This window comes from Pteropus medius, unplaced genomic scaffold (genome assembly GCF_902729225.1).
Source record: "Pteropus medius unplaced genomic scaffold, Ma_sr-lr_union100, whole genome shotgun sequence".
NCBI lineage: Eukaryota > Metazoa > Chordata > Mammalia > Chiroptera > Pteropodidae > Pteropus > Pteropus medius.
In genome coordinates this window covers 5,007,829-5,031,638 of record NW_024340698.1, presented here as the reverse complement: position 1 = coordinate 5,031,638, position 23,810 = coordinate 5,007,829, and the positions used below count along the sequence as shown (strand labels likewise).

General features: G+C 35.1%; 1 pseudogene; it reads left to right on the top strand.

Moving 5' to 3' along the window:
* The window catches only part of LOC120612402 (transmembrane 9 superfamily member 2-like), a 108,633-nt pseudogene that overhangs the window by 37,035 nt on the left and 47,788 nt on the right, over positions 1-23,810 (top strand).

The window sequence follows — 23,810 nt, the reverse complement described above, 5'->3', positions numbered from 1 at the left end:
TTTGGGCAGTATATTGAGTCTCATTTGAGTGTTAGGGACATTTAGAGACAAAAGTATTTTAATTCGTAATGAGCTTTAAATGCAGAATGTAATGAAAAGCCCATTTTTTTCAGCCTGCTATTGTTACATGCCTGAAGTGTCATGAGTTAGAAATTTACAGTCAGTTTGGTATAAACATTCCTTTTCCTTCCTTACCCCACCCCATTAGCTCTCTGATGCTCTTGCTTCCCAAAGCATTTTCTGGAAACTAGTTGCTTCATATTTTATTTATTTTTGCTTGGTATTTTAAAGGTGTTATGTGATAAAAGGATTCTATGATGAGATTCCTTTGGATAATGCTAGGTTAAACAATGTTAGCACAATGGCTTCAAGAATATTCAGTATGTTAAAAAGCATTGAGAATTTTTAGAAGGTGATTATAATGTGCAGCATTTTATAAACTACAGCAAAACTCATGGGAGTATAATGTTCTGTAGAATATACAAGGGACACGCTGCACGTGGTGCTAAGAAGTGTACAACTTTGTACGAATAGGATAATACATTTGCTACTTTCACTTAATGTGTATGTCATGGACATCTTTCCATGTTAATAAACATAGAGTCACATATTCTTTTTACTGACTACATAGTACATTTAATGTACAGGTCGTAATTGACTTACTTGGTGCCCTATTGATAAGAACAACCCAAATGTCTATTTTTTAACTATTAAAAACAATGATTTAATGACCATCCTACTTTTTTACTTGTGTGATTATCTCCTAGGGTTAAATTCCTAGATGTAGAATTATTTAGGTAAAAGAGTATACACGTTTTGATAACACATTGCCAAATTCTTTTCCAGAAAAGTTGCCAGGTCTGAAGATATGCTGTTTCCTCCTCACACACTCAGCCAAACTAGGTTTTTGTTAATCTTTCAAAATCTTGCTTTATAATTTTAATTCTGTGAGTATACCAAAGGGAAATAGATTCATACTAGGCAAACTCCTAAAGGTCCAATGTATTAATTTATTGAATACCAATTTTTTAATTTATATGGAGAAATATAAATGCCTAGTGGACCATACTATACATGTTAGCTGGTTAGTACTTCTGCCTATAATAAAAATATAAGAAAAAGCAAATATAAATAGAATAGAATAAATAGAAAGTTTCTTGGTGAGCATAAGACCCCAGAGCAAAGGAAAGTGAAGTATTAGAAGGTGATATTTATGGCGCTCTAATACCATACTTACCCATGGACCAGATGTTTATATTCATAGGTTATGTATTCTTAGCCATGGACAATATTAGAGGTGATTCACCAATAGATTAACTTTGGGGCATTTCTTTTATAAGGAAATCATTTTATGGCTATGTAGATTTATGTATTTCCCTTTTTAGTTTTTTTAAGACTATTTTTTACAATTTAGGTTTGATTATACTTGATTTCATCTAAGACTTTTTTCTTGTAAATGTGCTTTCCTGAGACCAAACCCCAATCACCTTATTTGGGATTAAGTGTCAAATCTCTTCAAACATTTACAAATTGTGTTCGGTTTGTGTCATTTTTATAGATGGTCTGAGCAGCCATTATAACATGACTCTTTGTAATCTTTTTCTGAAAGCAATTCCAGATTGGAGATGCTTTGCTTTTGTCCATATGTATCACCTATAGTGCTTATCTACATTTTAAAATGAGGATACTGAAGCCCAGTGAGCTGAAGTAATTTTCTCAGGATCATAGCTAGCAGGAGGTAGAAGTGATATTCAAACTCAGGTCTGTCTTGTTCCCACACTTATAGTTTTTCCACTATATCATTCTGGCTTTCTGTATTAAAAGTCTATTATATGTTCTCCCTGCAGAGTTACCGTAAAGAAAATGAGAAACGTTTATGTTAGAAATGTACATGTGTACTTTGAATCATCCAGCTAGAGGTCAGGATTACTTGATCCTACATTCTGCAGTTTACTCAAAGTACAACTGGCAAAAACAGGCAATTTACTAGTCCAGTAAGTATAGTTCAGTCTTACAATCTCTGGATGAAATACAGAAGTGTACTCTGGGGAAAGGAATGAAATACACCCTGAAGAAATTACAATAATCTTTCCCTAATGATTGGGAATACTATTCAAAGCCGAAGCTGTTATCAGAATTATATCAAAGTGCTGAAGCCCTTCTACATTTTTATCATTTATTAGTTGACTATTTAAAATTTAAATGTAGGAACTATTATGTTTATAATAAAAGCCAAGGGAAAGCACATCTAAATTGAAGTTCAGATTCATACCTGGAGCCTACATGGTATGGTGTTAGTTGTCTCTTTGTCTGTCAGGAAGCAAGTGTGGCTATCAAAAGAGCTGAAGCACAAGTTCAAGTGCACCTATACCAAATGGGAGAATTTGGGGAATCACCTTACTTAAGGTTAGGTCTTAACCCCTTGTTCTTTAACAGTCAAGTCTAAATCCTGGAAGCTACACCAGAACATGGTATTTCTCTTTCCTATTGAAACTCTTTAAGGATGCTTAGAAGTCCCTTGGTTTCCAGAAGTGGTACAATGGAAAGCACCATACATACCTTAGTATGAATCCTGGCTCTGACATTTATTAGCTGTGGGAACTTGGGCAAGTTTCTTTGAGTCTATATTTCCTGATCTGTAAAATTGGATAAAATAGTCATCTTGTATGATCGCTATCAGCGATAAGTGAGCTGCCACATAAAATATTTAACAGATTGCCTAGCCCATAGTTGACACACAGTGTTTTCTATTCCTTCTCTCAGATACAGGACCACTTGATTTACAAATGTCTTATACAACAGTAGCTCATGCATGCAGAGATGGAATTAATATGCCACAATATTCTTAACCTGAATACTGGAAAGTTGCTGTTGTAGTTAGGGGGAGGGGGAGGGTTCAAAGAAGAGTGGTGATGTATATCTCTGATGGTGCTGTTTTTTCATTTTTTATCTTGGATTGGAAATGCTTTTTTAATCCAGTGGTAATCATATATATCAACATTTCCCAAAGTGCATTCCTTAGAACAGTAGTCAAATCAGTTTGGACAATGCTACTTTCTGCTGTCTCCTTTCTCAGCTTCATGCAGCACATTAGTAAAATATTTAAAAGTCTCCTAATAAAGAAACCTAACTCAGAATTTTACAATTATACTTGATTCTGGAGTCTCTTCTGGAGTAACATTCATAATGCACTGTGGATTCCACTTTAGGTATCCCCGGTGTATGTAGTTGTTGTGTCTTTGAGTAGCTCACAAAACCTTATTGAACATATAACATAGTTCAAATTTTCAGTGGACAAATGAGAAACAAAGCTTCATGTGTTTGTAAGTGTAATTATAAAATAACTGAAACTACATTATGAGTTATGAAAAATTTTGTCAACTAGTTGTGTACATAGTCATCATTTATTGAATTGCTTCAGATGGAATGACAGAAATTGAAAATCACTATTTTTGTTTCACCCTCCAATTAAATAATTGATTCAGGTCAATATTATCAATTGACGTTAAAGCTGTAGGTAAATGAACGTTGGAAAAATTGGTTATTCTCACAGTGGCAAAGTATCACCCCACAGATTACTTGCTAATTACAAGTGGGAAAGTACAAAAATAAGTAGATAAGTAAATAAATAAACATCCATTCATGCTGATATCTCTGATTGTAATCCAGTAGCACAGCATTCATGCTAGGCCTCTTCATTTCCTTATTTCTCTGACAATGAGAAACCTGGCTCCTATCATCTGTGATTCAGTGACTTATTTGTCCAACCTTAGCTACATGCAAACTAGTGTCAGAACTGGTTATCCATGCTCCTGTGAGAAACAAATTTATTAATTAGAATACAGTGTTTGTATAGTACTTTTTCTGTAAAGAAATATCTTAAAATTTTTTCTTGTATCAGGTCTTTGAAATTTGGTGTGTATTTTACACTTACAGTTCATCTTACTTTGTATCAGCCACATTTCAAGTGCTGAATAGCCACATGGGACTAGCAGCTGTCATTTTGGCAGAGATCTTAGACCCCCCCACCTTTGTAGCACCTGTTGATTTTGTTCTGCTCTTCTACATATTTTTCCCTTTTTTCTGCCTCTCATTCTTAGTACAGAAAATCCCAATAGGTCCTGTGACATGGATTGATTCCAGGCACTTGGATGGGTGAACTACACTGTCTTGCCCTTCTGCAGATTATGGAAGCCTTCCATGTACCTCTGGCACAAAAGACATTTTATATGACAAATATTTATTGAGTGCCTATTATGTGCCTAGCATGGGAATTTTTATAAAGTGTCTAGTTTAACTTTATTTCTCACAACAGTCCCTTGAAGGCAGGTACTATTTTAAATCTCCATTTTATAGAAAATAAAACTGAGACTCATAGAGGTAAAGTCACTTGCCAGAGATCACAAATGTAAAGGATTATAAACCTATATTAGTTTGACTGCAAATCCAGGCTCTTAACATAGCCTATTTAATACATGATGTCAGTTTAGAATGGGAAGGAATTATGGTGGGAGAATTGGTCAAGAAGGCTTTATAAGAGAGGAGCCTTGAACTAGGCCTCGAAGGATGCTGAGGATGATTTGCATAGAAGGGACAGAGGTGTGCAAGGCTTTGTGGGAAGGCCCATAGATTAAGCAAAGAGACCTGTATTTTAGGATTTGGGAGAGAAGCTATAGGTAGGGCTTTCCAGGTAAGAATGTATGTGGTATATAATGCGGAATAGTGAATAAACTTTTTGATTGAGACAATTTCTTTCATTTGGTTATTTATTCAACACACAATAAATGCACTCTATGTGCCAGCTCTTAGGTGCTAGGGTATATAAAGGCCAAAAAGATTCAATCTAATACCCCAGACTTTAATCGTTTCTACTATATTGGTAGAGAGGTTAGAAAAATAGATTTGAGCCAGATTTCGAGAGGCCTTGAATACCAGGTTAAAGTGTTTCTATTCATAATACCTTTACTTTAGAAACTTACTGTTTTTATGCTACCAACCAAAGGTTTTTTGGTTTCGCTCTACTCACATTAATTTTAGCAATGTACGCAAGTTATATAAACCTTATTTGTGGGCTAGGCTGGAACCCTACCTGCATTTATAGCCATCTTCTTTTTTTTTTTTCCCAAAATGCATTCCTGATTTTCAGACAGCATGGATTGAGAATTAGGAAATTTTGGTGCTAGTTTATCTCAAACTCATACTGTGACCTCAAGCAACTTCAGTTTCCTCCCTGGACCACAGTTTCCTCATAATAAAGTGAGAGACTTGAACTGGATTAGTAGTTCTCAACCCTATCAGACTGATGTCATCTTTTAATAACAAATGTTTTATAATTCTCACTTAACTATTGTAAAATTATATTAATCAATACTAGGTAATTATACCTTTCTATATAGATGATTATAATAAAGATTATATAACACACTAATTATAACATAAAAGAGAAATAAAGGAAACTTTTTTGCAAGAGATTTTTTAATTTTCTTTTTTCTTTTTTATTCAAGTACAGTTGACATACAACATCATATTAGTTTTAAGTGTACAGCACAGTGAAAAAAGAAAGTAACATTTAATAAAATAACATATATTTTAGTCATCAAATGCATACACCTATGTGTGTTATCATGGTAAATGTGACAGCTATGAATTTAGATGGATAAAAGAATGTTTGTACTGGTGACTCAAATACTAAATCTTTCCAAATGATCCCACAATTTTCTGAAATGTTGATCAATTTTGGTAAAGTTTCAAGCCAAACATAGTACCATTTCCCCTCAATTTACATGGTAGTTGCTTTCTTGGAAAAAAAGTCAATATATATTAAAACTGTGTAAAAATACTTTATACAGTGCAGATAGTCATAAACAGTTTTTCACTCACATGGATTTTGGACAGGGCATTAATTCATTGTATGGGTCTCCCAGTGCACTACAGGACGTCTGGGAAGCTACTATGCTGCTAAATGCCCATGAAGGGGTGCAGCTACCACTGTTGAAAACAACTGGACTAGAAGCTCAAGTTGCCTGCCACCTTGATTCTTTCAGTCCCCTCATGTATTTTTGCTGAGACCCCTCATGGGATATTATTATGACGTAAATCAAGAAGTCCTGTATTTGTTTCTGCCTTTACTGCTTGTGATTCCATTATAAACAGCATTAAAGACCTGTTTACCTCATATAATTTTATGAGAATTGGTGTCTTATAAAAGGTTTTGAAACTCTAGAATATAAAGATGCAGAATAACTCATTAATTTTAAATGGATTAAAAAATAGTTTCCACCACTTAGTTATCTTTTTTGTATTTGTCATTTTGTTCTCAAATATGCCTTAAGATTTTAAAATACTTTCTTATTTTCTTAGGGAAGAGTAATATGTGTTATGGTCTATTACTTCCAGCAGATGGCAATGTTTGGTGCAAAAAAAAAATGCTTGGTTTAACAATTGCAGATTTTCAAGGCTCTCTTTATATTTAAAATCCAAACTTCATAGTGCATATTTGAAAGTATTCTTTTTTAAAGACTTGATGAATTAACTTGCTTAAGGCAGTGGATAAGCTAGTGAAGAGATGCATGTTATTCAAATTTAGACAAATTAAGTCACATTTTACTGTAAGGACAATATTTTAACAGAATGGCTATGGTAAACCCTTTCATGCAGTGAATATTTATCAGTACTATAAATTCTGATATCCTTTATATGGAACAATTTCAGACGGCAGAGGAAGTGTTAGAACAATACAAAGAACTCCTATAGTCTCTGTAACCAGATGCTCCAATTGTTAACATTTTACCTCATTTGCTCCATTGTTCACTCTTCTCTTTCTCTGAATCTTTTGAGAGCTGGATGTCCCATCACTCCTAAGCATTCCAGAGTGTCTTTCCTCCAAATAAGCTCTCTTTCCTTCATAATTGATATACAGTCCTCCAAATCAGAAATCAATATTGGTATCACATTAACATCTGATCCACATACATCTATTCAAATTTCACCAGCTGGGCAACATTATCACTTTTTCCCCTTCTAGTTCACAATCCTTTCCAAGATTTCATGTTGTGTTTTGATTTTGGTTTCCTCCAACCAGGATCAGTTCATTAGTCTTTCCCTGTCTTTCATAGCCTTAAAAATTTTAAAGAGTACAGAATTTATATTTTGTAGGGTCTGTCTGATGGTTCATAATCAGGCTCAGGCCATTCATTCTTGGCAGGAACACTGCAGAAATGATATCTCACATCAAGAGGCACATGATGTCAACCTTTCCTGTCATTAGTAATGTTAACCCTGATTACCTGATTACCAGGTTTTAACTAAAATCTATTGTTTAATTAAAACCAATTTTAATTAAAATATATAATTTGGGTCTTATTTTTAAAGTAATGTACATTGACTTTCTTCACATCTCACCCCCAAACTTCAGAAAAAACACCTAAAGATACCCAGTTTTACATAATAAGTCATTTCAAGCAACTTAGTCAATCAGTACCAGCATTTTCTTTTTGTTAAAAACATGTCATTGATTTGAGGGGTAATGACACTGCATTTATGGTTTAAGTGTTTATTGGGGAATTATCAGTTATGATCTTTATCTGTAAGGAGTATTTTATAAGAAAGTTACTGACAGTTTGAATTTGATTATGCATCAACAGAAATAGCTTGATTGGTAATTATATTTTCTTGTGTTTTATTCAGTACTGAAACTATAATATTTAAAAAGAAAATATTTTTTATAAACTTGTTGCTACAATATTTCAAAATACCTAACATACAAACAGGTAAAATATTACTGTATTCTTTAAGAAATGATTTAAGTTGAACACTGTTTTATAATTAAGCAAAATACCTTAATAATAAACCTATTTGCAGGAGGTGGAGTTGGTTGGTTGTAGTGGTGCAAGTTCTCTTTTAGTTCAATTTAAATAATAATATTGATAATATTTGTATATGGCGAAGACCTCAAACCGTATAGAAAAAGTATAAGTAAAATTCTCCCTTTCCTTACCATCTACAATTCTTAGTCTCTCTCCAAGAGTATAACCTTTATTTTTTCTTCTAGAAAAATATTTGCATCCACAACATATGTGTATTATTTTTTGGAGGACAATGGAATCTTGCTATGGAATCTTTGCACCTTTTTTTTCATTTAATGCTATTTCATAAACATATCATCGCCTATAGATGCACTTTTTTCTTTTAATTGTTACATAGTATTTATTAGCATGGATTACCATACTTTATTCTCATTTCGATGGGCATTTTTGGTTGTTTCTAGGTTTCTAAATTTACAAACAAAACTACGGTGACACTCATATATATCTTTGTGTACCTTTGAAGGTAGGATATGAAGTTGCAATCAAGATGACATTGTGGTCTGGACAAAATGAAATGAAATATGGGGTGGATTTATAATTACAGAAAAAAAAGTTGCAAGAGGTGCTATTTCTGGTGAACAGCAATAAGCTAAAATTATTTTCTCCTTAGTCCCTTTCTGAATGAGGTAAAATATCAGTAAATAAAAAAATAAGATTAAAATGTCATGATTTCATCACATTAGAAGAAAGAAATGGAGGATAACTGCTTTGTCTGTTTTAGGATTATAACCAGCAAAAGATCAGTTGAAGTATGGTCATGTGATTTTATATTTTATATTTTAGGAAAACAAAAATATCAAGTGAGCTTCTAGATGGGATTATATTTTGGAGTTCATGCCTCATATCAACATTCAGTGGTTTAGGTAAGCACTTCGTAAAATAAAGAATAAGTAGTTTCAGCCTGAGAAATGTAAATAAATAAATAAGTAAATATATGTATATATCACACACACACATACACACACATTTATTTAAATTATTTTGTCACCAGAGATGATCTCAGTGACATTTCTTTTCTTCACATTTCTTTTCTTCTCCATGGCTAGTTTCCCACTCCTTTCTCTCCTCCACCTCTCCACATACACAAAGAAAAAGAAAAAAGAAAAATATGTTTTAAGTATACTAATGTTTATGCTGAAGGTCAAGAGAAGCCTGAGATGTCATAGAGATACTATGTCTGCATGAAAGAAATATTGGGGTGGAAAGTAGGCAGGATATAACTGTGGAAGTGTACACAAGGCAAGAGATGAAAGGAAAACAGAATAGAAGCTTTGTTTGTGAGTTCAGAAAGTCTGAGCAAACTATAGAGTAGGAAAAGCAGTAACCAGCTGGGGTGGAGGAAGTTCGAGATGTCACAAAAGAGCAAAGAGAAAGGCGAAAGGATTATGTATGAGAAACTAAAACATTTCGAGTGGTCACTTAATCATTGCAGGTCATATAAAGGAGAGAATCGTGTAGAGATAATGGCTATGACTAAAGGACCATTCACTCTACAGGTATTCTTTTTAGTCCCTATTATGATGCCAAGCACTATGGTAGGCTGAGACATAGTGGTCAATAAGGCAGACAGGCTTCTGCCCATATGAAGCTTGTATTCTAGTGGACTCAGAAAGGACTCAATTCCTCAAGAATCTTCAACAGGTTCAAAACACAAAGTTAGAAGTCTTTCATGAATGTGAAAGGAGTACTCTCAACATGCAATTGATGGATGGACCAACTGAGAATATAATGATTGGGACTGTGATAAAGTGCTGAGAGTTGGAGGAGATGTTAAGTTAGTAACATAGGAGCCTGATTAGAGAAGCTGATGAAAAAGACATAAATGTGTTTATATAGTATTTTATTTCATGTTATCCTGTAATAAAGCAATTTGGGTGGAAGAAGACTATAAATGTAAAAATGAAAGGTGTGATACTATGAGTATGATCTTCAGAGGTGATAATTTTTTTAATACTCCCATTGCCTTTAAAACGAGAGTATCATCTTCTTTGCTTGTTTCTATTTTATTCTTCCTCCTATTATCATTATTATTATTAATATTATTATTATTATATTGTAGCTTTTCCAGAGACCCTTCTGTTTGGGTCCCATTCTGTCACACCTTCAGAACTCTCTTCACATTAAATTTACTTAATATTTTTTCATATTTTTCAATTACAGTTGATATTCAATATTATATTAGTTTCAGGTGTACAGCATAGTAATTAGACATTTATATAACTTATGAAGTGATCACTCTGATAAATCTAGTACCCATCTGACACTATACAAAGTTATTATAATATTATTAGCTATATTCCTTATGCTGTACTTTACATCCCAGTGACTGTGTTGTAACTACCAATTTATACTTAATCCTTTCCCCTCTTTTACACCCCCAGCCCCCCGCCCATCTGGCAACTCTCAAAATGTTTTCTGTATCTACGAATTTGTTTCTGTTTTGTTTGTTCATTTATTTTATTCTTTAGATTCCACACGTAAGTGAAATCATAGAGTATTTGTCTTACTCTACTCAGTACAATACCCTATAGGTCCACCCATGTTGTTGCAGATGGCAAGATTTCATTCTTTTTTATGGCTTAGTAATATTCCGCTGCATAAACATACTGTAACCATCTTTTCATCACTTTGTCCACCAGACCAGTTGACTGTTCATTTGTAGGATAGTATATATATATATATACACACACCTCTCACACACACACACACACACCCCCCACACATTATATATACACCTTCCCTATTATATACCTTAGAGACATGTAACGCTGCTTCCATAGTTTCCTTCCTTGGCTATCTTGTGCAAACTAGCAAATGTTGTCTTGAGGTTCCCTCCATACAATCAGACTGGAAGTTTGTCCCAGGACTTTGAGCTTGGTTTTAGGAGACACAATGCCAGGCTGGAGATAAATGCTGGTTCCTTCCCAAGCATTTGATATTTTGGAAAATCATTTTTTAAATGTCCTCTTGTATCTATTTTGAAACTAACAGAAGATATTTAAATGTCTTTGTTTTTTTTGTTCAGTAGCATAAATATTTGTTTTTTTTTTTGGTTCCATTTTCATGAAATTTTTTTTCTGTTTTCTTCATCTTCAGTCTGTCCATATGTACCTTTAGATCTAAAGTGAATCACTTGTAGGCAGCAAGCAGCACGTGTAAGGGTCTTGTTTTCTTATCCATTCAGCCACCCTATGTCTTTTGATTGGAACATTTAATCCATTTAAATTTAAAGTAATTGTTAATAGAAATGTAGTTATTGCCATTTTATTATTCATAGTCTTGATTCCTCTCCCCCTCCTTTCTTCTTTAAGAAGTCCCTTTAACTTTTCTTGTAATACTGGTTTGGCGGTGATGAACTCCTTTAGCTTTTTCTTGTCTGGGAATCTTTTTATCTGTCCTTTGACTATAAATGACAGCTTTGCTTGGTAGAGTAATCTTGGTTGTAGGTCCTTGCTTTTCATCACTATTTCATGCCAATCCCTTCTGGCCTGCAAGGCGTCTGTTGTGAAATCAGCTGATAGTCTTATGAGAGCTTCCTTGTAGGTAACTGTTTTTCTCCTTCTGCTTTTAAGATTCTTTCTTTGTCTTTAAACTTTGGCATTTTAATAATGATGTGTTTTGGTGTGGGCCTCTTTGGGTTCATCTTGTTGAGTATGTTCATCACATGCTGCCTACAAGAGACTCATTAGATTGAAAGGTACATACAGACTGAAAGTTAAGGGATGGAAAAAGATATTTCATAAAAATGAAAACAAAAAAAAAAAGCTGGGGTAGCAATACTTATATCAGACAAAATAGACTTTAAAAAAAGTCTATAATAAGAGCCAAAGAAGGACCCAGCAATTCTACTTCTGAGTGTTTATCCGAAGAAACCTAAGACACTAATTTGTAAAGACATATGCATCTATATATTCATTGCAGCATTATTTACAATAGCCAAGATATGGAAGCAACCTAAGTGTCCATCAGTAGATGAACTGATAAAGAAGAAGTGGTACATATATACAATGGAACATTAGTTAGCCATAGATTACTCTCTGTGCTTCCTGGGTTTATATGTCTATTTTCTCACCAGGTTAGAGAAGTTTTTAGTCATTTCCTCCAATAAATTTTCATCAATTTCTTCAAATAGGTTTTCAATTCCTTGCTCTCTCTCTTCTTCTGATGATGTGAATGTTGGTATGCTTGATGTTGTCCCAGAGATCCCTTAAACTATTCATTTTGGATTCTTTTTTCTTGTTGCTGTTCTGATTGGGTGTTTTCTGCTATGTTATCTTCCAAATAGCTAATTTGATCCCCTGCTTCATCTAATCTACTGTTGATTCCCTCTCATGTATCTTTCATTTCAGTTACTGTATTCTTCATTTCTGACTGTTTTTTTTTTTTCCCCTTAAACATAATGACAGCATTTATTTGGCTGGGTCAGTCTCATACATAAACTATGGGAAAAAGAAGAATTTTTTTCCTTTTTTCAATTAGAGTTGACATTCGATATTATTTCATATTAGTTTCAGGTGTAAAGCATAGTTGTTAGACATTTATATAATTTACAAAGTGATCCTCTCAGATTAGTCTAGTACCCACCTGGCACTATACATAGTTATTACCATATTGTTGACTATATTCTCTATGTAGTACTTTACATCCCTATGACTGATTTGTAATTGCCAATTTGTACTTCTTAATCATGTCGCATTTTTCACCCACCCCTCCAAACCCTTCCCATCTGGCAACTATCAGTTTGTCTTTGTATCTATGAGTCTGTTTCTGTTGTTTGTTTGTATATTTTGTTCTTTAGATTCCACATATAAGTGAAATCATATGGCATTTGTCTTTGTCTGGCTTTGACATAAGTGAAATCTTAGCATAATACCCTCTAGGTCCATCCATGTTGTTACAAATGGTAAGATTTCATTTTTCATGATCGAGTAATATTTCATTGTATATATGTACCACAACTTCTTTATCAAGTCATCTATTGATGGGCACTTAGGTTGCTTCCATATCTTGGCCATTTTAAATAGTGCTGTAGTGAACATAGGGGTGCATATAACTTTCCAAATTCGTGTTTTGGTTTTCTTTGGGAAAATGCCCATAAGTGCAATTGTTGGGTCATAAGGTAGTTCTATTTTCAATTTTTTTGAACTTCCAAACTGTTTTTCATAGTGCTGTACCAATTTCCAATTCCATCAACAATATGAGGGTTCCCTTTTCTCCAAATCCTTGCCAACACTCGTTTGTTGCTTTATTGATGATGACTGCTCTGATAGGTTTGAGATGATATCTTATTGTGTTTTTAATTTGCATTTCTCTGATGTTTAGTGACATTAAACATTTTTTCATATGTCTATTGGCCATCTGTATATCTTCTTCAAAGAAATGCCTATTCAGGTCCTCTGCCCAGTTTTTAATTGGATTTTTTTATTGCCGTGGAGTTATATGAGTTATTTATAAATTGTGGATATTAATCCCTTGTCAGAAGTATCACTGAGAAATATCTTCTCCCATTCAGTAGGTCGTCTTTTTGTTCTGTTGGTGGTTTCCCTTGCTGTGCAAAAACTTTTAGTTTGCTGTAGATCTATTTGTTGATTTTTTCTTTCTTTTTTCCCCCCTGGTTTTATTGAAATATAATAGACAATTAGTTGCTCATATTTACACTGCAGAATTCAATGTGTTATTTTTCAATTACAATTGGCACACAATAATATATTAGTTTCAGTTGTACAGCATAGTGATTATAGACATGTATAACTCACAAAGTTATCATGCCACTAAATCTATTACCCCTCTACCCCCTTATATATTTATTATAACATTGTTAACTATTTTTCTTATGCTACAATTTATATCTCCATGTCTATTTCATAACTATCCATTTGTACTTCTTAATTACTTTGCCCTATTTTGCCATCCCTCCAAATCCACTCCCATCTAGTAGTCCTCAAAATATTCTCTGTATCTATGAGTTTGTTTCCATTTTTGTTGTTGTTGTTTATTTTGTTCTTTAGATTCCACGTATACATGAAATCATGCGATATTTGTCTTTCTCTATCTGACTTATTTCATTCAGTGCAATACCCTCTAGGTCCATTAAGGCAATATAATTTTTTCATCTCCTTCCTTTTAGTCTGTGTGTGTCTTTTAATCTGAAGTGAGTCTCTTGTAGGCAGCATATGTAGGGGTCTTGTTTTCTTATCCATTTGGTCACTCTATCTTTTGGTTGGAACACAATTCTTTTCCATTTGAGATACTTATTGATAGGAATGTAATTATTACCATTTTTATTCATGTTTTGATACATACTTTTTCTTCTTAATGAAGTCCCTCCAACATTTCCTGTAATACCAGCTTGGTGTTGATAAATTCCTTTAACTTATTTTTGTCTGGAAAGTTCTTTATCCGTCCTATGACTTTACATGATAGCTATGCTGGATAAAGAATTCTTGGTTATAGATCATGGGTTTTCATCACATATTTCATCGAATATTTTGTGCCAAACCCTTCTGTCCTGCATAGTTTCTTTTGAGAAATCAGCTGCAAGTCTTATGGATGCTCCCTTGTAGGTGACTAACTGCTTTTCTCTTGCTGCTTTTAAGATTCTTTTTGGCTTTAATCTTTGGCATTTTAATTTTGATGCATCTTAGTGTGGTACTCTTTGGGTTTCTCTTTCTTGGGACTCTTGAGCTTCCTGTGGTTGTATGTCTACTTCCTTCACCATGTGAGGGAGTTTTCCATCATTACTACTTCAAACACCTCTTCATTTTCTCTTTTTCTTCAGATACCCTTACGACACAGATATTTTTACATTTAATTGTGTTCCACAGGCCCGTCAAATTATTATTATAGCCTTGGCTTTTTTTCTCTTTCCATTCTGATTGAGTGTCCTTGGCTTCCCCATCCTCTATATTGGTGGTTTGATCCTCTTCTTTATTCACTCTGTTGATTCCCTCTTACTCTTCATCTTAGATAATGTGTTTTTCATTTTCGACTGTTTTCCCTTTTTTTTTAATCCCCTCCACTTTCACCCCTGACCTATGGGGCATGTCCTCTCACGTGCTTGTGGTGCACGCCCAGGGCCTGGCGCACTAGGGGGGCTTGGCACACCCGAGGTATGGGCCATGGCTCTGCTGGGGCATGAACCCAGGACCTTCTGCGTCTAAAGCAGATGTGTTAACCACTACTCTATGGAACCAGCTGACTGGTTCTCTATTTTAATTTTCATTTCCATTTTTATGTTTTTTATCTCTTTGTTAAAGTTCTCACTGCATTCATCTACTCTTTCCCTAAGTTCATTGAGCATCTTTATGATCAGTATTTTGAACTCTGCATCTATTAGATTGCTTGACTCCATTATTTCTGAATTTCAGTTCTCTTCTCTCATATGGTTTCTGCTTCTTTGTATTCCCATTTTGGCTGTCTTTCTGTATCTGTTTCTATGTACTAAGCAAAGCTCCTAAGTCTCCCGGTCTTATTAGTGTGGCTTTGTGTAGTAGGTGTCCAGTGGCACAGTCAGCTGCAGGTCAAGTTTAGCCCCAGCCTGGGCCACTTTAGGGCCACCTGTTAATATTCAGCAAACAATTCACAGATGCTGTGCTTATAGTTGCCTCAAGAGGCCATGCTAGAAACCGAGGTCAGCTGCCCATCAGTGTGAGTCTTGAGTTGGCTCAGCAAGGAGCATTGGACTTGTGGAGGATACAACTGGGTGTAGCTTGGGTGGGGCCACGAGTTGAGGGAGGTGGAATTTTAGGGAATCATCTAGGGGGGGTGACCTGTTATTCAGATTGATGATGTCTCAACTAAGTCGGTGCTGAGTCTGCACACTGGGATGGGAGAGGGCTCAAAGAGGAACAGTGGCTACCATCAGCACTTCTTCCCAGGAGAGAGCATCACCTCTGACTCTCACTTTGCCAACTCAGTATCCCCTTGTAAGTCCCTGGTGTCCCGAAGCAGCCGACCTGGTGCTCCTGCTCAGAGAGAGCAGGCCCATCACCGTGAAAATCCACTCATGGACACGGCCGCACTAAGAGGCATCTGTAGCTGGTGGCTGCAGCTGCTGCAGCCTCTGTCCCACTCAGCCTTTATGATTGTGTAGTCTCGTGTCTTTATTCTCTCCTATCTTCTATTGTTGCAGGGTGATTTATTATTTCTTCCCCTAGTTGTAGTGATTCTGTTCATCTAGATCCCAGGCGACTTTCTTTGCTATTTGCTCAGTGTTTCTGTCTGATTTGGTTTGGTCACAGGAGGGATGATAAAAGGCCCTACCATGTATGTCATTTCCTCCTCCCTTGTTTATTTTTTTCTTTTGATTCTCTGTGGCTGGTTGTTTTTCGTGTCTTATTTCTTTTTCTTTAAATCAATTAATTTATTTTTTATGGTGACATTGGTTAACCAAATCCGATAAGTTCAGCTGTGCATTTTAACAATGGGCATATATATATATATATATATATATATATATATATATATATATATATTTACACTGTGTGTTCACCTATATTAGATTTCTTTTGTCACCACATATTTGACCCTTAACACCCCTGTTTCCCTTTTTCCTCCTTCCACCTTTAACTTGTAACCACTAGTCTATTCTTCATGTCCATGAGTCTCTGTTTGTTTGGCCTGTTCATTTGTTGCTTTTAGGTTTATATCCCACATATAAGTGATATCATGTGATTTTCAACCTTTTCTGGCTGGCTTATTTCGCTTAGCATGATTATCTCGAAGTTCATCCATGTCATTGCAAATGGCAGTATTTCATTTCTTCTTATGGCTGAGTAATATTCCATTGTATATATGTACCACAACTTCATTATTCAATCATCTATAGTAGGGTGCTTTGGTTGCTTCCATGTCCTGGCCACCATGAATAATGCTGCTATGAACATTGGTGTACAAATATCTTTCGGATATGGGTTTTCAAGTCTTTGGGGTAAATACCCAGTAGAGGGATTGCTGGATCATATGGTAGGCCAATTCTTAGTTTTTTGAGAAACCTCCATATTGTTTTCCATAGTGGCTGTACCAATTTGCAATCTCATGTTTCCTATTTCTTTGAAGTTCTAACTGAGATCATCAAGCATCCTTATAATTCATGTTTTGAATTCTGCATCTTATAGATTGCTTGTCTTCATTTTGTTTTTATTTTTCTGGAGATTCGTTCTGGTTTTTTTTTTTTTTTCACTTGGGCATGTGTTTTTTTGCCTTCACATCTTGGTTGCCTACTTGTGTTTGTTTCTATGTGATAGGTAGGGCTCCTATGTCTCCCAGTCTAAGTAGAGTGGCTCTGGGTCCTGCTGAGTCTTCCCTTTGTGTTTGTTGTTTGTGAAGGTGGTTTGGTGGTGTGCTGGTGTGTTCTGAAGCTGGCTACAGGGTTTGTTGGTTCTGGGTCTTCTTTGGCAGGCTCTGGTGCAGGCCAAGGTTAGTTACTGCCTATGCTTTGCCTGGGGCCACTTAGTATGAGCTACAAAGTGATCTGCAGATCATTGCCACTTGTGCTGGGCTTGGAGGTGCCTTGGAGAGACTAAAGTGTGAACTGAGGTTGTTTGCTAGTTTCGAGCTTGGGGCTGCTTAGCAAAGTGTACAGGGCATGCTGAGTACAGATGCTGCTTACTTGAAGTTTATGAACCTTTGGGAGATTTTAGGAAACTCTGCAGCATGAGTCAAGATAGGCTGTTTGTATGGAAAAGCCACTGGGAGTGGCTTCAGTGGGCTCGCAAATTTGGTGATTTGGGGTCTTGGAATCACCAGGCAGGACAAACAGTGCTAGCAAGGTTGATGGATACTCAGAAATGGTGCCTGTTTGCATCTGCACACTGGGAAAAGGGGCGGGCTCAACAAAGGAACAAGGGATTCTGCCAGCACTTCTGTCTGGGAGAAAGCAACCCCTCCAGCTCTCAACCTGAAACTTGACAATTCAATCCTCCCTGTTTGTCCCTGGTGCCTTTTAATCTACTGCCCCAGCAATGGAGTCCAGAGTGAGTGAGTCTATCAGCAAATACGTCCGTGCCCTTTAGGAGGAATGCCTGGGACTCCCACAGCCATCTGTCTCACTCAGCCACAATCTCTGCTGGTTTTCACAGCCAGCAGTTGTGGAGACTTCTCTTCCCAGCACTGGAACCCTGGGCTGGGGAGCCTGGCGTAGGGTTGGGACCCTCACTTTTCAGGGGGACCTCCACAATCAAGATATCTCATCCAGTTCTCAACTACCACACATGGATGTGGGACCAGCCAGTTTTGCATCTCCACCCTTCTACCAGTCTTGATGTGGCTTCTTCCGTATGTCCTTAGTTATAGTACTTTTGTTCAGCTAGATTTCAGGTGATTCTCATGGGTGGTTGGTCTATAGTTTAGTTGTAATTTCGAGGTGGTCGTGAGAGGGAGCGAGCCCAGCATTTACCCACTCCACCATCTTGACCAGAAATTCTTCAGATAAAATTTATTTAAAAGGTTTCTCTGAAGGGGTTGTGAAAGCCAAAGGCCTCCAGATAGATTGTGGTGCTAATCTCTAGTAGTATTAATATTTATATTGTAACAATAAATGTACTTTAGTTCCTGTCATGAGTTAATTTACTTATGACATTGAATGGACATTGCAGACACCAGTTACTCTATTGGCATTTTTTTAAAATGTCGCCGGCCTTTTCATAGATTTTAGTGAAACCTTTTTGATGTATATGGGTTTGGCTGGATGGTGGGATGGCAGAAAGTGTTAGTTTTAATTTGGGGATCGTGTTTAAATTTTAATTTTCGAAACAGTAAGAGCTCATGGGTAAGTTGGTCCATGGAGTCTTTACCCTGAAGCTCATAGAATGATAAAGTTAAAAGACTATATATAGCCTTGGTCTCTCAGCTAAGAAATCAGTTCACCATTAGTTAAATCATGATTACTGAACTTTCATTTTCAGTTCCATACCCTGGGACTAAGTTTGCGTTATTGATCTTATTCACTTCTCCATGGTTATTTTTGGGAATGTATTCTTAAAAAATTCTAAAATAACCTTAAGAATAGTGTTGTTTCTACTGCTTTATTTGTAATACGCTTTTGTGACAGAGCTTTAAGTTCATTTAATATATTGATGCATTCAGCCTTTGATCTGATTTTAACTTTAGAAAACTGATCAACATAATGATAATTTGAACGTCTCATTCAAATGCTGTATTATGGGTCTTTTGGGGAACTCCTGCTGGATATGTGTCTCATAAAATGTATAAGAGTATTACAACTATTATTATTCCAATAAGTTGATGTGTTAAATGTAGAAATTAAAAGGCCGTAAAATAAAAAAAAATTGCAGGGAGAATTTTAGCTAACATATCAATGTAACTGCGTCTTGGTTACTACATTTTTTTTTTTTTTTTACTGTTCAAATAAGGAATTTGAGATTTAACTTCTCCCTCTTTTTTCTTTTTTAAAAATTTTAATATTATGAATTCCTTTGTTATTATTCTTTTCTTATCTGAAATGGTGGCTATGATTATATTAAGAACTCTTCATAGAGATATTATCATATATAATCACATTAATTCTTCCATAAGTAAAAATGCACATATTTGATTCAACAAATATTTGAGTGCCTACTCTGCTCAGTTCTTAATGTTATATTTCTACTTACAGTATAAAATTTTGAATACAACACATTTTGATGTATAGTAATTCTGCATATTATACTGAATCAGAAAGTATAGAATTGTGTAGATTCTTTAAAAGTAGAGGTAATTTTATTAGCGGGTTATTTGATCAAATAATTAATAAACTCTTTGATTATATTCATTTTTACGTGTTTCTGAGCTTTAAAAATCATTATTTAAGCTTTTCATTAATTTGGAGCATGCGATAAATATACCAAACATTGCAAAGTACTATAACTTAGGTAAATTTAGTTTTTATCTGTTCTATTGTTTTGACACTTGTAATCATTTGTGTATTGGTAAATTTTTAATTTATATAAAATTGGTTGAATTCCTCATGTATGTTAAATCATTTTGCTTTCTCATGAAAATCCAGCCACTTGTGTGCTTTATGTAATTAATACATTCCCCTCCAGTGCAAAACTTAGAGTAAGGGGATGGCTCATTTGTATGGCAGGATTGCATATCTTCCAGAGAACTGTTATATCCGAAATGAGCCAGTGGTTTCCAGTTAGTCTGTCTTTAGAGGAAAATTCAGTTTCACCTAACTTTCAGAACTCTTGTGACTTTCTGTCATAATAACTGGCATGTTTATTAAAGACTTTCTCCTATGAAGGAAGATGCCCAGGGAGAGTTTGGTTGGAAGCTGATTCGGGGGTCAGGGGGATGTATTCAGACCTCTAAGGAATGAAATGTTGCTGTCAGTTTTCTTGGGTCAAGGAATACAAGTTTCGATTATGATGGTTTTTACTTTATGTGAGTAGGCTCAGATCAATATGTATCATGTTAAATATTTGTAGTGAATTGCAGACATGTTAAACTTTGATTCATGTATATAAAAGAACTTTAAAAATTATACCCTAAAGTTTAAGGAAATTTGTGTTTTATAGTGCTTATATTTCTGTGTTCTCAAATTAAGGATATGAGTCTGAATATGTTCATATATCAAGAGTCTTTCATAGCTTCTTCAGTTCTGAATAATTTATTGTAATGTTCAATACACATACTCCTTGCTTTGCAAAATAGATATTTTCTTGAAAATCAGCACGTGGATACAATCATATTTTAAGTGGACGAAGGGAGTTCATAATTCAAAGACTAGCATTTTGAAATGCTATGGCAAATCTAAGTGCTGGCTTTTAAATGTATAAATAGAATAGCATCTTTAGTAGGTTTACAATGGCTGATGAACTCTGGTTGCCTTCGTTTATAAACTGAAATGGAGCTTGTCAGTTTTTGATAGAGTAGCGATTTTCATAAACAAAGCTACTGTAAAAATGGCTTATTAAGTGTTTCAGATGTCAATGATAATTTTAGAATTCACCTCTCAAGGTTATATTTTCTTGAGATCAAGTATCACTTTGAGTTTTTATTCCTCACCTTGAATGAAAAGAAACAGAAGGAAATTTTCGTAGGAAAAATGATTTGTTGTTTATGGAGTGACTATTGGAGTAGGGAAGGAGGAGATATTTTGTTTAATTTTGACTTAAACAGTGAGATTAAAGACTAATCTAGCTTGAATACTTCATTTGCCTTGTATTGAAAATCAGAACTTTTAATTAAGAAAAAAAAAATTGTCAGAGAATAAGCTAAGTAAGTAACTTTTTTTTGCAGTGTTCATTAAACACATCAGAGAATTTCCTTGTATGCTGTTTCATATAATATGTCTTAATAAGGTTGTCTTTAATTCATTATAAAATCCCACGTGCTTTTGAGGCTATTATTGTTTGGTGTTTCTGTTTTGTGCCTTTAGTTCTGGATTGCCTTGGTTTTCTTTCCCCTGCCAATCGAGATGCTTTATTGACCTGTGGTATTGTATTTTGGGTCCTTTTGGGAACTCCTGCTGGATATGTGTCTGCTAAAAAAATATAAGAGTAAGTATTACAACTGTTATTATTTCAGTAAGTTGGTGTGCTAAATGCGACAATTAAAAGGCTATAAAAAATTCCATGGGGAACTTTAGCTGATGTATCAATGTAACTGTGTCTTGGTTATTATAAAGTATTTGTAAAGTAGACTAAATCAAGTTGCTACAGTAACTGTTCTGTCTTTTACTTCTTCAGTATTTAAAGACATTAAATGAAAGACAAATTTTTTGCTGACAGCACTATTCTGTCCTAGGTTAGCAACTCGTGTTCTTTTTTCTCTGTGCAATTATAATCTTTCTTATATTTTGTCTAGGAAAAATTATTGTACATAATAACAAGTAGTAGAAAGGATATGGATGACCATTATGTTTTCTGTAACCGCAGCATTCTCCTTCTGTTGTACCTGCATTCTTTTCAACTTTTTGTACCTCTTAACCTCTAGTACAAACAGGTGGTGATAGTGCTGCTGCATTCGGTTTTAAATCTTTGTTTTTGAAGCAGATTTCATAAATGCTCATCTCAATTATACATTGCATATCACGTTAGAGTGACAATTTATGTAACGTACTGTTATTCTCCTTGTTCTTGCCTTCAGTTATTATTTCTTCCTGTATCACCTAGCTATTGCAGTTAAATTAGTGACTACAGTTCCAAGGTAAAGTCAGTTAAAGTGGAGTGTCAGTGGCTGTGAGAATAGCTCATTCAGTCTCCCAATTATAGATATGTTGAATCAGTGGCTAACCCAGGTGACATCAGTAATAGAGCCCAGACTATGTATAATCAAATGTACCCCCTGCATTCTGCCCAGTGTTCTTCTTACACCACCTCATTGATAAAGTGCTGACTCAATTAGGGTTTTATCTTTAATATGTTTTGCCTTAATTGGCTTGTATTGCCATAACAAAACACCATAGCTTAAACAACAGAAATTTATTTACTCACGGTTCTGGAGACTGGGAAGTTTGAGATCAGAGCACCAATTGGGTCAGGTCCTGGTGAGAACTCTCTTCCTATCTTGCTGATGACTGCCTTCTTGCATGACAGGGAGAAAGAGTGAACTTTCTGATGTCTTTACTTATAAGGGCACTAACCCCATCACGAAGGCTTCATCCTCATGACTTCATCTAAACCTAATCACCTTCCAAAGGCTCCATTTTCAAATACCATCACATTAAAGATTATGGCTTTAACATGAATTTTTTGGGGAAACAAACGTTAAGTCCACAGCGTGTTTCCTTTTTAAAAATTCTTTCCTTGAGCATCCAACATAGAAGAACCTACATATATAAAGCAATTATTGATTGACATAAAAGAAGAGATCAACAGTAATACATTCATAGTAGGAGACTTTAACACCCCATTGACACCAATGGGCAGACCTTCCAGGCAAGGAATCAATAACGAAACAATGGGACCAGATGGGTTTAATAGATATTTTCAGAGCATTTTACCCTAAAGCAGCAAAATATACATTCTTTTCAAGTGCACATGGAACATTTTCCAACATAGACCATGTGTAAGGCCACAAAACAAGTGTCAATAAATTTAAGAAGATTGAAATCATATCAATTGCCTTCTCCAATCACAATGATGTGAGACTAGAAATCAACTGCAAGAAAAAATTGGAAAATACACAAACACATGAAGGCTAAATAACATGCTACTAAACAATGAATGAGTTATCAATGAGACCAAGGAAGAAATCAAAAGGTACCTGAAGACAAATGAAAATGAAAACACAATGACTCAAAATATATGGGACACAGCGAAAGCAGTCTTAAGAGGGAAATTCATAGCAATGCAGGCCTCAAGAAACAAGAAAAAGCTCAAATAAACAATCTTAAAAGAACTAGAAAAAGAACAGCAAACAAAGCCCAAAAATAATAGAAGGAAGGAAATAATAAATATCAGAGCACAAATAAACTAAATAGAGTCTAGAAAAACAATACAAAAGATTAATGAAACCAAGAGCTGGTTCTTTGAAAGGGTAAACAAAATTGACAGACCCTTAGCCAGACTCATCAAGGAAAAGAGAGAGAGGACTCAAATAAATAAAATCAGAAATGAAAGAGGAGAAATAACTACGGACTCCACAGAAATATAAAGGATCATAAGAAAATATACGAGCAATTATATGCCAACGAATTGGACAATCTGGAAGAAATGGACCCCGAATAGCCACAGCAATCTTGAGAAAGAAGAACAAAATTAGAAGTATCACACTACCTGATATCAAACCATACTACAATGGTACAGTAATCAAAACAGCGTGGTACTGACATAAAAACAGATACATTGATCAATGGAACAGAATAGAGAGCCCAGAAATAAACCTATTCCTATACACTCCATATATGACAAAGGAGGCAAGAATATACAATGGGAAAAAGATAGTCTCTTCAATAAATGATGCTGGGAAAAATGGACAGATACATGCAAAAAAAAAAAA